Source organism: Ictalurus furcatus, chromosome 24, assembly GCF_023375685.1.
Source record: "Ictalurus furcatus strain D&B chromosome 24, Billie_1.0, whole genome shotgun sequence".
NCBI classification, from domain to species: domain Eukaryota; kingdom Metazoa; phylum Chordata; class Actinopteri; order Siluriformes; family Ictaluridae; genus Ictalurus; species Ictalurus furcatus.
In genome coordinates, this window is record NC_071278.1 from 5,234,341 (window position 1) to 5,250,658 (window position 16,318).

The following is a 16,318-nucleotide window of genomic DNA, read 5'->3' on the forward strand; positions in this document are numbered from 1 at the left end:
ATTTGGATTGAATTTGGGATTGCATTTGGTTTTATGACTTGAACTGGGACTGGGATTTAATTTGGAGTTGGATTTTGGACTGTATCTGTATTTGGGATTGGATTTATATTTGGATTTGGGTCTTGAATTGAGACAGGGATTGAATTGGGCATTGGGATTGGGATTTGATTTGGATTTGGGATTGAATTGGAATTTGGGATTGGATTTGTAATTGAACATATTAAACATTTTAAATTAAGGTTGTTAAAAACGTTTGTAGTCAATTAGCTAGAGCGCATTCATTCATTCATTCATTCATTCATTCATTCATCTCCAGGAAATGCTTCATCCTGGTCAGAGCAGTGGATCTGTAACCTACCCTGGGAATACTGGGTGTGAAGCAGGACACACTACATTGCAGTGCACCATGCACACACATTCACACACCCTCACGTACACCTAGGGGCACTTTAGTGTAGTCAGCCCACTTACTGGCAAGTGTTTGACAGTAAACCAGTCATGATCACAGCACAGATTAATTTCATGAACTAAACCAAACTAACTAGCACGCTTTGTGAATATGAAGAATATTATGTACTCAATGGAGCCACTAAAGGAATTTATTATCAACTTTCACCCACAGAATCTAATCCAGATACAGCGTGTTAAAATACTGAGCTGAAATACGTTTATTCTAGTTTTATTCAATTACATATTATATATTCAGCTTCTGAGTTTTAGATTAAAGCCATTCAACTGAATTTGACCAAGCAGTTAGGATTATAATTATACAGTTAAATGATAACTATAACAAATAGAGCTATTTTGATAAATCTTCATATTGATCTCTAGCTTCATTACAAAATATCATAAACACTCTGTGATTCGCAGACTAGCCAATATTATCACACAAAAACATGAATGACTGTAAGAGCTTGTTAAAGTGTTGCAACTTGCAGACAAATATTTAGGTAAGAAATCACTCTTATGCCTATAATCATGCAATCATGCTTGAGGGTTAAGATGTCTGTTTTGAAATGGCAATCAGCACAAACATTGGTGTGAAACTAGAGGAACTTTGGCACAGGTGGTACTTCTTGTTTCTCTTCAAGAAGCCGATAAGAGGACTGTTGCAGAATACATGCAGAAATGAGAAGTCTAGGCACATGCTGGGAGACGAAACTAACTGTTTAGACAAAAAGAAGGGTAAGGTTGTTAATGTAGTTTTGGCAAAAGGTCGTTTGTTTAGTTTTGTTTGTTTTTGGTTTGTTCAAATTCTCTAGTTGTTCTTGGTTTCTTTCCATTACAAACAGAATCACAGTTTTACCGCACTGATTGTGGCAAGACATTCGCAACAGAAACAAGCAATTTCAAATGGAAAGTGCTAGAAACAAACATCCTGATGCTGCATGACTGCAAAAGTGATGAGTTTACTGAGTAATATGCATCATGGTCTTGAAAAACCTGTCAGACATTGCCGTGGCTGAATTCTACCAAAAAAACGGCCAAAAATGATGAAAAAAATCAGGTTTTGACCAAAATTGGAGGTTTCAGCCAATATACTTTGACATCTTTATTTAAAAATCAATATTTATTTCTCTTAAATATAATTATGGTTATTTTATGACACTCTAAACTTGCCTTGGATGTTTGCCTATGAAGATCATGTTATGTTAGGAGACAGTTTCACAAACAGAGTGGTAAAAAACAGTGAGTCTGTCTAATGCTAAGTGTGATTTCCTTACACAATGAATGTCAGGCTTGGTTTGTAATGAAACAGATATAAACCCACTTTGTAGTCATATATAGGCTGTGAAAATGTCCGCAATGATCACATCATCATCGAAACAGAGAAGAGCACTTACATGTATAGACAACAGCAGACGATATTTCAAATATTAAAATGACCAAATGAATTCGTTAATAGAAAGAAATTCAGCCAACAGAACAGAAGTGATATGTTGAATCAGTGATTCTTTCCCCACTGATGTTAGTGTGATCAGATCAGTGGAGCGAAGAGGCTCGTGTTTAAGTCATTTTTCTCACATTAATGCTGATCATTAAAGTTATGTAAAGGTGAAGTAGATAAAGGCAGCCATGGTGGCTTAGGGTTAGCACATTTGCCTTCCACCTGCAAAGTTGGGGGTTCAAATCCCACCTCCGCATGTGTGTGGAGCTTCAGTGGTTTCCTCTGGGTACTCAGGTTTCCCTCCCATTCCAAAGACATGTGTTGTAGGCTGATTGGCATCTTTAAAGTGTCTGTAGTGTGTGAGATTGGTCCCTGAGATGGGTTGGCACCAGGATGTCCCCTGCTTTGTGCCCTGAGTTTCCTGGGACAGGCTCCCCCTCGAGCCTGTGTTGGATAAGCAGTACGGAAAATGGATGGACAGATGTGGGACTCTATTTGAGGGGTTAAATGTTTTGTCGTCCCATGTAATCACAAATGATCAGCACTGTTTCTCATGCTTCCTTACTTCTTTATCCTTCAAAAGAGTTCATCCAAAATGAAATGACGGCCCAATTCAGAATTTGTGTCATATAGACATGGGGATACATTGGATGATGTTGCTGCTCATACAGTCATATTGTGTCTCCGTAGCCCAAGCCATTCTTTATTCAACTCTTCTCTTTGTCTCTGTCGTTTTTAGGGTTTGGGTTTTGATTCAATACAAGATTCAATACAAAAAAGTGTTAAAAAAAAAGAAAAAAAAAAAAGGAAAATATGGAATTTGGTAAATTCTAAAAAAATTAATAAAAATAAAATAAAGGAAATAAACAGATGTAAAAATAAATTCAAGTAAGCAAACAAACAACCCTCTAAATATAGTATTTGATATTTTGGAATTGCATTTTACTATACATTTGGTTTGGCTTTCTCAAAATACAGACATTTGATAATTGAGCTGTAGAAACACATTTTTTACTTTTGGTAAAACACTAACTGACAAATAAAATGATATAATAATATGTTTGCACATTATCACATGTTATATTCAATTGCTGAATTAACAATAAAGTTTAAAAAAAGCAAGGAGAAACCTGTACATGGTCATTACTGTAAGCTTACTCTGTAATTTATTAATTTTATCAATAAAACAAGAATATAATCATGAGTCTCAAACCAGCGTAAGGGTATGAGTTGATATTACTTCCTCTGCTTCATGTCAAAACAGGGCCATAAAACAACAGCTGTTCCTTCTTGGTGATGAGTCAATAACCAGTAGAATGTGTTGGTAGACTTTATGAATGTGTGTCTGTGTGTGTGTGTGTGTGTGTGTGTGTCTGTGTAAACACTTGTAACCTACTTTTCACTGTAAAACGCTGGCACGCTTCCTCAAGCACTTGCAGCGCGCGTGTGTGTGTGTGTGTGTGTGTGTGTGGCGTCTCAGTGTCTCGGTGTCCCGCGGGTAAGACTCGGGGTGATCTGGGTGCATGTGAGAGCGTGCTTTGGCAGCCTACCCTGTTCTTCATAAAGTGAGTGTGTTGACAGATCAACACCAATGTGTTTTATTAACCCACCACAGAGCTGAGGTGTGTGTGTGTGTCTGTGTGTGTGTGTGTGTCTGCGTCTGTGTGTCAGGTGGATGAATGAGCTGAGGAAACAGGTTATATCGATGTCCCATTCACATGTTAATTCATTCATCTCTGGACCTAGAGCCCGTCCCAGGAACATTGGACATGAGGCAGCAATAAGATAAGATAAGATAAGATTTGATAAGATTATTAATAAGAAATTAGGGTGTCACAAACTAATATATATATATATATATATACATACACACACACACAGAGGGCAGAGGCAGGAATTGGCTGACCACTTGTGTTCTAATCACTTGGGAATGTTAATCAGTGGAGGTCTGTTAACTGTTAATCATCCATGGGGCAGGTGTGGCCAAGTATCGCCATTCATGTCACTCATTCAACAAAGGTTAGTCTTCATCACGCCCTCGTTCCTCAGTCTGCAAACCCAGACGTTTTAAATTCTGATAAAATACTAAATACATCTTTTGAGTGACCAGCGATTTTAAAAAAGCGTCACTATATAACAGGTGTGAGCCAATTTCCCATTGATTTGTGGGAATGGGGGACTACGGAGTGGATAATATCCGTACATCAGAAATGCATGCGAATTTATTTCCCATGCAAAGGCTGAGAAAAATGTTCTGTCTTTCTCAATGCCTGAATATTTTGGGATAGTTTCAGGTCTTTTGAGTGTTTTTTGAGGTGTATTTAGGTTGAAACCTGGCAACCCTGTTAAATTATTTTATCTTTTTTTGTGTTTGTCTCGCTAGTGACAGGAAACACACCTGCTAGATCAAAAAATGTTGAATAAAGTTACATCTAAAAACCTGTCAAAATGAGCTGCTAGAATATAAACTGGGTAACTATAGCAACTGCCTATGTTACTCTAAAAATACACTGGATAGTAGCCTATAGGATAAGTCAAGTAGGACAGCCTCTCAACTTAATTTTGTTTCAGGTTATGTTGTTATAAATGTCATCCTGCTCCACTAAAATATACCGTCATGAGCCAATGTTGATGTTAATACAAGGTGAAACCTCTCTCTCTCTCTCTCTCTCTCTCTCTCTCTCTCTCTCAACAACTGCATTACTGGAGATCCTGTGCAAATGTCCTTTCCAGAGTTGTACATAACTCCCAGCGAAGCTCCAGATGATGACAGCACAGGTCAACTCCTCTCACACAAGGGACTTAAAAACATCCACCTTCTCAACGGCAACAAAGGACTAATTGTACAAATCCTGCATAAAAAAACTTTCATGAGAGCTCAAAGGTTGTGCAGACACAAAATGGAGAATACATCTACCCATTCCTACGCCTCAGTCCCCTACATAGAGGGTGCTGTACAAAAGTCCTCGCCCAAAGCGATCTAGAGACCTACAGTGGTGAGTTCTTCACTCTGCAACGCCAACCAATACCTTCCCTAACCCTAACCCTAACCCAACCAATACCTTCCCTAGCCCTAACCCAACCAATACCTTCCCTAACTCTAACCCAACCAATACCTTCCCTAACCCTAACCCAACCAATACCTTCCCTAACCCTAACCCAACCAATACCTTCCCTAACTCTAACCCAACCAATATCTTCCCTAACCCTAACCCAACCAATACCTTCCCTAACCCTAACCCAACCAATACCTTCCCTAACTCTAACCCAACCAATACCTTACCTAACCCTAACCGAACCAATACCTTACCTAACCCTAACCCAACCAATACCTTCCCTAACCCTAACCCAACCAATACCTTCCCTAACTCTAACCCAACCAATACCTTACCTAACCCTAACCGAACCAATACCTTACCTAACCCTAACCCAACCAATACCTTACCTAACCCTAACCCAACCAATACCTTACCTAACCCTAACCCAACCAATACCTTCCCTAACCCTAACCGAACCAATACCTACCCTAACCCTAACCCTAGGGAACAACAGAGCAAAAGAAATTAAGCAAGAATGTGGAAAAGGAACCAAAAATACAGATCGACATGAAAACATGTAGGTAAGTTTTCTCATTGCTAATAAATGAAAAAGTGACTTTTATGTGTGCATTATTTGCAACGAGTTAAAGAAAACTTATCTACATGTTTTCACTTCTACATCAATGCAAAGGAATGTTAGATTAATAAACCAATCACCAGTGAAAAACTATCTCACCACCATCCATTATTGAAAATAAACCCTTTTTTGCACGCCATTTCTTTTTAAACATTTTCACGTTGTCGTTCATTATATGGAACACATGTTCTAGTTGGATCAGTGACTCTATTACGCCATTAAATAAGTTCATGGTGTTGATGTCTCTTCCTACTATTTTAGTCTATGAGACTTCCAAATGGTTACTTATGCCTATCCAACTAGAAAACTGATCAACATACAGCGCTCCCAGCACGAGCGGGAATATTTACAGCCTAAAATAAACGTTGTTCTGGAAAAACGTGTACCAAGGTTGTTGATTGTTCTGACTAGTGTGTTGAAGAGAGTATCCAGTCTGTGGCAGTCACTGAAGCAGTGAAACACAGTGTCTGGTTGCCCACAGAACCTGCTGAGGGAAGAGGTTATGGTTAGGGTTAGGGTTAGTCCTCCTATGTGATTCATGCAGACTTCATGAATCATATTTTTCATATTTTTTTTCCATATTTAGCTAATGTTGATGAAATCATCCTTGAAATGTTTGAGATATTTTCAACAGATCCTTTAGTATGAAGAACTACAGAGCAACTGAGGAGCTAGTACACTAATACGTACTGCACTGTGGAATTAATTCAAGGTATTCTACATCTGTAATGTTTGTCCTTATACATAATTAGCTTGTGCTGTCCCTAAGTGTGCTTTTCTAAACACTATGATACTCTGCAGCTGAAAAACCTGAACATGCTACTGGAAGTAATAATAGCACATTTTAATAAGAATTAGTTATTAAAAGGGTTTTAAAATAAAAAGAAATCTCTCTCTCTCTCACTCTGTGTGTGTGTGTGTGTGTGTGTGTGTGTGTGTGTGTGTGTGTGTGTATGTTTTCATCATCTTTTATCACTGTGTGCGAGTAAAGACACAAAGCAAGTGATGTAACAAACCTGCTATGCCTTTGTCATGTCCCTCAGGGCAGAGTCAAATTATTTATTTGCCATTAAAACCAGAGATCAAGAATCTGTGTGTGTATGTGTTTGTGTGTAAAAGAAAGAGAGAGAAAGAGAGAGAGAAAGAGAGAGAGATGAACGAGTACTAACAGGGTGTTAAAAGGTAAGTCCCTGGGCGATTAACCGCAGGAATGTGTGTATGCTGATTTACTGGGGAATAACATAACTTCCTTAACCGGAAACCCATCACTCCCAGCCAGTCAGAGCGGCTGTGGAAAGATGGTGTGTGTGTGTGTGTGTGTGTGTGTGTGTGTGCGTGCGTGTGTGTGTATGTGGTTGCGTGTGTTTATGAGCCTGTACTGTATGTGATGCAGCTTGTCAGAATGTTGGCATCGTGTGTCTCCCGCCAGTCTCAGCTGCTGACGTTCTCATTGTCTCCTCCAAAATAACAACACGAAGAAAAGAAAATGCATGTCTAGTACTTTAAGTGTTTGGTTATGAATGAGTGCCAGTAAGGGTGTGGATTCTATTACCAGCTTCATGTTTAATCCCACAGGCAGAGCATTTTCCTATTCTGCATAACATCTTGTACTAGGGTGTTGTTTGTTTTTACAAACTATACACAGGCTTATGTTTTTTTAAATATACATTATAGGAAAGAAGCAGTTTTCAGTAGCACCCAGTTCACGTGTCTGGGTTAGAACAATGCTGAGGAAATGGTCGCTAGAACATACAATCTGTAATGCTTTCTCAGTGTCCCTGTATATGCTAGGCCCTCAGTCTCTGTCCATATTTTGTTTTATTAAATGATCTGCTCTTATATAGCACTTTTATCCAAAGCGCTTTACACTGTGACTCATTCACCCATTCATACACACACACACACTCACACACACACCAATGGTAGCAGAGCTGCCATGCAAGGCACTAACTTGCCATCGGGAGCAACTTGGGGTTCAGTGTCTTGTCCAAGGACACTTCGATATGTGGAGTCATGTGGGCCGGGAATCGAACCGCCAACCCTACGATTAGTGGAGAACCCGCTCTACCACCTGATCCACAGCCTCCCCATTTTTATTTGCTATTATCAAATGGCTTAAAGACACTACTTTGCAGTTCATCCAAAGATGGATTCACTTTGGAATTACTCCTCTGACCTTATTCACCATCATTCACATGGTCTGCTAATCCTTCTGGATACCCTTATGAACTGACCATGAACAGTGATCACAAAGAAATACCATTTGAATACTAAGAGAACATCTGGATGGATGAAGTAGACTACATGAAAAAGCTTTTCGCTGTATTACAGTACTAGGAAAAAAACCACTAATATATATATATATATAAAATTCAGTGTTGCTTGTTCTGACTGCATAAATCATGATCCATTTCAAAACATGAATATAATATAATCATTATCAAAGCAATTTACAGAAACTATTAAAACAATACTACTTTTATAGGCAATTCCTTTTTTTTTAAAATTGTGTTTGCAGGTAGCAATTGCTTTTAAATATGAAGACTGAAGATATTTATGGCAGAAATACTTATCGTGCTGTGTGTGTGTGTGTGTGTGTGTGTGTATGAGCAGTTGTTAAGAGTTGACAATAGGAATACTGGTAGTTGATAATTTAGCTGTCTGGCTTGTCGCTGAATATAGGCTTGAGTAAGGAGTGGTTTATTTAGTTTCCTACTTCAGTGTCTTATGTAATATAACTACTGTCTTCACACACACACACACACACACACACACACAAACATGCACGCATGCACCACTTGACTCTGGCAGCTGTTATGAACACAGACTACAGTACACACCTAGTGATACTGACACTGCTTATAACATTTAGAAAAAATAACATTTTAAGGGAGAAATCCAGTTGTAATGTGCAAAAATTGTTATTTAAAATAAAATTCCACATTACAATTCTAACATGATATGTTTGACAAAGTGAAATTAACATTAAAAAGTGAAAAAAATTATTCTTTTTTAATGATTTTTATTATTATTATTTTTTAAAAGTTTTCATATTTAACCCAAAAACATCCATTATACAGTGTGTCCCAAAACTCTCCATACATAGGGCATGTTTGCCAGCACCATGTTTTTTTTATATACACAATGTTACTTATATACACAACCCCAGTTCCTAAAAAGTTGGGACAGTATGGAAAATGCAAATAAAAACAAAGAGGAGTGATTTGTAAATGTACTTTGACTTGTATTTAAACAAAAAACCTATAAAGACAAGGTATTTGATGTTTTACCTAATCAGCTGCATATTTTTTTGAAGAGAACAGTTTATTTTGAAATTGATGTGTGTGACACGTTCCAAAAAAAGTTGGGACAGAGGTGATTTAGGACTAATAGCGAAGTGAGAAGTTGAAATAAGAAGGTGATGTGAAACAGGTGAGGTAATCGTCTAATCAGAGTATATAAGGAACCTCCGAAAAAAAGGTCTAGTCCTTCAAGAGCAAGGATGGGTCAAGGCTCGGCAATCTACCAACAGATACATCAGTGAATAATCCAACACTTTGAGAACAACATTCCTCAAACACAAATGGTAGGATTTTGAACATTTCACCTTCTACAGTGCACAATGTAATTAAATATTCAAGGAATCCGGTCAATTCTCGGTGCGTAAAGGGCGCGGCCGAAAACCACTTCTGAATGCATGTGATCTCAGATCCCTCAGACGTCACTGTCTTAAAAACTGTCATGAGTCTGTAATGGATATCCTGACACAGTGGAATCGTGTTTTGTGGTCCGATGAGTTGACATGTCAAATAGTTTTTGGACAAAATAACCATCGAGTTCTCTGGGCCAAAGAGGAAATGGACCATCCAAGCTGTTATCAGCGTCAGGTCCAAAAGCCAGCGTCTGTCATGGTATGGGGGTGTGTCAGTGCCAATGGCAGGGGTAACTTGCACATCTTTTGAAGCAACATATGCTGCAATCCGGACATCATCTTTTCCAGGGATGTCCCTGCATTTTCCAGCAGGGAAAATACCAATGCTGTGTGGTTTTATCCAATCTTACCAAAGATGAAGTTTCGTGTGTTTTCGTGTGTGGTTTTATCCAAGTTCCCGTCACTGGAGCATTGCAGCAAACAAGCAGTTCTGATTACTTACACATGACAAGTCTGAAGGTTTTCTGAGGGAACAACTGGAGGCTGAGGCATGTCGGTGTTTACTTTGAGCTACAGTATGTTGATGACACATGACCACAAATTCTTCCTTCTGAAAAAGGTCCCATCTCAAATAGGACGAATAAAATACATTTAAAGGTGAAATAACAACATTTAATTTACATTTTACGGCCGCACTTAACGCCTTCGTTATAAGTGCTTTTCAAATAAACAGTTTTTCTGTTGTTTTTTTCCTCTCTTCTCCATAGAGCTGACATGTTACAGAAGCTACAGATGTAATAAATTGATGAGATTAGCTTGAAAAATGCTAGACATCTCCATTAAGCATCTTGCTCAAGGGCTAATTTCAGTCCTGAGATTTCATCTTACATCCTACTGGTTATTGACGGTAAGGTACTTTGACCTTTTGTAAATGAAAGTGTACTTTGTGTTTAGCGAGTATTACTGCTCCAGACAATTTCATTCTCAGTTAATATCAGTCATTGTTGCCATAAAAAAAAAAAAATCAATCGAGTCACTGAATTACATGCTAAAACTTTCAGCCTCTGTGTTTCTGTAACATGATAATCCTGTTTGAATTTCAAACTTGGCTCTCAGTGAGCAGTGCTAAAACTTCTGTTGGTTGAAAACTTGCAGTTTCTCCAACCAAGCTCAGTTTATCTTATGGTCCTCGGCAGTGACCTCATCAGAGGAGGTATTTTAAGATCAAACAGCTGAGCGCCATAAAGGAGTGCGGTGCGCAGGTAAAAGCTTCCTCCCAGACTCCCATTAGAGCACTGCACACTGGGTGAGGCCTTTTCGCACAAGACACCTTTTAGCCCCAGGTGAGGGCCTGATTGGTTAATTGCCCTGGGAACTAAACCGGTATGTGGACGCGTTTTGACATGCACTTTACTCAGCAGGACAAGTGTGAGGGATGTAGAACTCAGCTTGAGGTTAGGAACAGCTTTAATGAACGCAATTTGGCAGTTATTTGTTGCATTCAGCACTGTGAAAAAGCAAGGAGAATTCAGAGAAAATAAATGTGCTCCACTTGGATGACTGCACGAGAAATGACTGAGAGCTTAAACAAAACAGAAATGTTGTTATGACAGAGCCTGTTCTTCAGGGTTGTGCAAACAGAGACAATGGTGTGTGGGACCTCATAACCAGTGGCAGTGAGAACCAGGGTTTGACGAGAACTCTGCCCTGTAAAGGCACCTTGCTTCTACTGGATCTCCTGTCACCATGAGACCCAATCTGGTGTCGGGAAAAGTGGACAAGTGTGCAATCACAAAACAAAGGGCTCTTTTCATGACTTAAATGCCTATTGTGATGCTAAAGGCAAGAAAAGCATTGGCTAATTACACGGTATTCATGAGACACCTTAAGGCCTTTGTCTGCCTGGTAAGGATTGATTGAGTTGGGAGGGGGTTGTTATTTTACAACAGTTATCTGAACCTGCTCCACTTCAAAAGCAAGTGAGGACGAGAGAGCAAGAGAGACAGAGAGAGAGAGAGAGAGAGAGAGAGAGAGAGAGAGATTGGTAGCCTCTAGACTTTTGCAAGACTGCCTGAGGTGTCCTGTGAGCTTGGTCTTATCACACTTGTTGCTATTGTCATAATGCTGAGTAATGTATGAAAAACATTTTATTCTCTCTCTCTCTCTCTCTCTCTCTCTCTCTCTCTCTCTCTCGGTATTTATAGATGCTTTGTAGATAAATGGTGCTGCAGCAATCTCTCACAATTCCCCTGGTCATAAGTTATACCATCCTTCACCTGACTGTCTTGTCATCTTAAATTCATCCTTTTCATCTCAGACGTTTAACCTCGAGTGTTTGCCATAATGCCAGACACAACCGGACAGTAAAGGACGAGTCAGCCAGGAGAAATGGACACCCCAAATGCTGAAACTGTTACTTTTTTTCAACTCAGCTTTATTTATGTGGCACCTGTTGAACTTTAACAGCATCAGAAGGCAGAATTAGCCAATATAAAACAGTAAATAAACAATATAAACTCAATAGACAAAAGAATGCAAGTGCTAGACATGGCAGTAAAAATAAATGTTAAAATAATGTAAAATGTTAAAATACAGTCAGAGCTAAAGCTATTCCTTTAATTTTCTGACAGGGCAAAGTCTTTACGGAAAAATAAACAGTGTCAGGGAAATACAGGGAATTAAAGCTGAATAAATGTCACAATAAAAAAACGGAGAGCTAATAACACAACAAGAAGATGTTTAATATCTTAGGTTTCACTGAAGTTCATTTATTCACATGCAGCAAAAATGGTCAAGAAGTTCAGATAGTAATGGTGAAAATAATTAATATGATATTTGTTTAAAAGTGTGTATCCCCCTTTCTGAATGACTAGCACACCCACATTGATCTATTTTTGTGTTGATATTTTGTGTTTTGGATTGTTGTCTTGTCACATGATATGCTGGAATCACTCTAAGGGTCTTTACGTTCACCACATTTTTTTTATGGAATACTAGGACTGTCTATTGCCACTTTATCAATAGGATTAACAGCTTTACCGTTTACGTGCGCATGCCTTTAATAAAGCACTCACTACACTAACAACGAGCAGTTTATAAGTTCCAGATTTCCTGATCATTTTGTGTGGGTTTTTGGCAATAACAGTGATTAATCTGTAATAAAAACACATGAAACTCCAGCTGTTCAGAAACTTTTGACTTGGCGTACACCATATCTCTTAATTAACAATGAAGTTAAGGTTTATTGAGAGATGTTTTAGGCCTGGATTTAAAAATCATTACAATATATGAATTGCGAATATTGATTGGTTTCATCATTTTGAAGCTCTCCTCTAATCTTTTGTAGATGTTTTTACTCTTTTGACTCTTGTCAATCATTTATAATATATGTTAAGAGGAACACATTTTCTCTGAACACATCATGTTAGCATGTTTAACCACAGAGTAGGCATGCTGTGAATTTTTTTATACGGAATTGGCTAAACTTGTATGTACGCTTTATACAGAGGACATACTTGTAACATAAGCCAACAGCAGGAAAGCAGCAAAGTGCATTCGAAAGAGTTCAAAAAGACTTTGAAGATGCTCCAGGTTAGAGATCAATTGAGCGAGAGAGAGAGAGAGAGAGAGAGAGAGAGAGAGAGAGAGAGAGAGAGAGCGAGCACATGAAGGGCATTTTACAGGAGCACTAAGTGGTAGGTGCAGCACACATCATAAAGATTGATGTGAAGATAAAACTAGTCAGAAAGAGAGACAGAGTTTGGGAGAAAGAGCAGGAGGAAAAACCCATCCTCTGTGCATTAAGTGGTGTACAGGAATTGGCTTGCCCAGCAGGACTGAGGAGAATAACCCAGGCGCCAACTTCTCTGCTGTACATCTGGTTGGGTGCTCTGTGTGGCCACGGGCTAACACCCCGTTTCCCCATACACATGTTTCATCTACAGGAAACATGTTTCATCAACAGGAAGCATACTTCTGAGAGACAAAACCCTTTGGTATTTCACATATGTTCATTTATTATTACAAAATGGTCAAATGGTATGTATTAAAATATTAAGTATAATAATAATTTATATATATATATATATATATAATATAAAATGATATTAGTTTAAAAGTTTGCATCTCCTTGAGTTCATACCAGCTCGAATGCATGCTGCCATTAAAACAAAAGGGTGTTATACCAAATACTAAGGAGCTCATCAAGAAATTCATGTAAATATTTCAAAGCTTCTCCTTTTCATTCAGGTTATTGCTGATAATATAATCTATAATGAAAAAATTTAAAAATGAAGAATGAAAAATAGAGGTGTTTCCACTAGAGGTCTCAGACACTTTATTCTTTTATTTGTGGATAAAGTTAATGGAGATAATATGCTATTTTGTTCTTATTATATGTGACCTTTTTCCATTCAGAAAACATGGGGGGGTGTGTGTGTGTGCAAACTTTTACCCTTGACTCATTTGCATAAAACCATTTCATAAAACTATAACTTAAAAGCATGTTAAAGCTTATTTAAAGATATAGAAAACGTTTCACATTGCCACTCCTGATAGCATGGGTCAGGCTCTTTCAGACTCTTATGAGAGCACGTCGGTGCACAAAAATATGAAAAGCTTGGGATGAACTGCGTAAATACCACTGCAGAGTTACGAGGCTGGTTAGGAGTCTGACAGAATGGGGCTGATCCACTGATCGGTGATTCAGACTAGGGTTTAATGATGTGGTTAACTTCAGAAACCATGAGCAGGATACACAGAGAATGCTTACTGAATGTCTTCCTGTATAAATTGTGTGCTGGCATGTCTGTATTGAGATCCGGTGGTGTTGGTGTCTAAATGTGTTGAGCTTACTTTCTTTATTCTTTAAAAGATAAGATTTTGGATAAAAGAGTAATAGACAGATATATGGTAAAGTAAATATTATTATTCAGATCCATAAGTTAGATCAAGCTGAAATTTGGTGTACTGCCTGTTTATTTATTTATTTTGTGCTAATCTGTAATTGTATTTGTTATGATGACTGGGTTACTTAACAAACATGGACACCATTAGCCAAGCAGCTTTCAGCATGCTTTTCACAGAGTTATCATTGAGGTGCTATCATGAAAATTGAATAGTGTGTTGATCTATGGTCTCTTTATTGTTCTATTTAACATGGGCAGTCCTATTTGAACTGGCCATTGGAGTTGTTATTTACAAAGCATGCTTGGACCCCTCAGATCACCACTTGTGGCTATATTTATTATTAATATATTGTTGTTTCTTTCTCTTTTTATTGGCTAGTCCAATGTAGACACTCTACACGCAAACAGAAAACCTAACTTTCGGATTCTAGACCAGTTTTAAACAACGTGCAAAGGGTTTATGGTTGTTGATGTTTAGTATATAATCTATAATGAGTCCTTATTAATCACATATACAGTACAGCACAGTGAAATTCTTTTCTTCGCATACCCCAGCATGTCAGGAAGCTGGGGTCAGATCGCAGGGTCAGCCATGATACAGCGCCCCTGGAGCAGAGAGGGTTAAGGGCCTTACTCAAGGGCCCAACAGTGGCAAGGGCTTGAACCCCCGACCTTACGATCAGTAACCCAGAGCCTTAACTGCCCAGCCAGGTATTTCATGTGTTCCAGCTCAAGCACACCTGGTGCAATTAATGAAGTCCTTGATTAGTTGCATCAGATTTGCTTGAGACAACACCAGTTTTGTATATGTGTGCTGTTGTGAGGGATTCTATTCAGGGGGTTGAATAGTTTTGAGACTGGAGAATTCATTATAAGTTGCATGTTCAGTTGAATTTGGGGAAACCACTTGAAGCATTCATTGTACTGAACTATTGCAATTGCTTTTGTTTGATTTGTTCATCGCAAACAGCTGAAAGTCTGTACATTTTGACAATAAACCTGATTTGCAATGGGGGTTGAATAATTTTGATTGCAACTGTACATACTGTATACATACAACTGAGGTTATCTACCCAGCAACAAGCATGGTACATTTTAGTGCCCTTTTTTATGAGAGTGTAAGATGGTTTACTGATTGCCTATATTAGACTATTCACACATACAAATACCAAAATATTTATACTTTTTTTTTTTTTTTTTTAATTGTTGAGCAAAATATGATTAAAGCATGGCGCGTTGTGTTTCTTCACTGACCAGTGCTTAGTATGGTATGCAACATTTATATATCAGGTATTGTGAAAATGAAACCCAATTCAACACTAATGTGGTTCTATTAATAAACTGAAAGGTTGAATACAGACCGGACATTACAATAATTGCTGTCCATCACTAGACCTTTTGTGCAATTTTCTTTACTGTAGGTGTTTAAAGCACAAGAGCGTGAACACATGCTGGAGATTAAATGGATGAAAGAAGTCATATACAGCATGTGTGTATATCTGCTGCAGTAATGCTCAATTAAAATTTATACTCTTTACATATAATGCTCTGCCAAAGCTCCATGGGCCCTATGATGAAGTGCAGTGTTGCGATAAATGGGTGTTAACCTTCCGCTCGCCTCCTTCATCCGTCTCTGACCGTCGCGCAGGTCCACACCCCTGAGGTGATTTATCGTGCCGGAGGTGGTGGTGATGGTAGTGATGGTGGGGTGGGGGTGGAGGCAGACAGCAAGACCCGATGGGCTTTTGATGAAATTGTCGGAGAGATCCAGAACGATAAATCCTTGTCTGTATGTCTAGATCGGCGAGGCTGCTCTGCCATTCTCTCTCCATCAATAACCTCCGACACCACACACTACACAAAAGTCATAACTTTACATTGCTGGCGGGCCGAGAGGATGGTGGTATATTTACGCCAGAGCAAAATACACACTAGACACAGACTATGGAGGATGGAATGTAAATTTGAGAATATTCTTGGATAAAAATAAAATGAAAATATTTTTATTATGTCATGTACGCACCAATGCATTTTAATACAATTATCAATGCAACTTCTTTCAGTACAATCATAATTGCTACTATTATACATCTGTGACGCCACCTTTTAAATCATCTGAACCCAAATGTGGTCCTTTATCTCAATGAGCTACTCAATGAGTCCAGGAACTGCTGAGCTGAATCATTTTAAAATAAG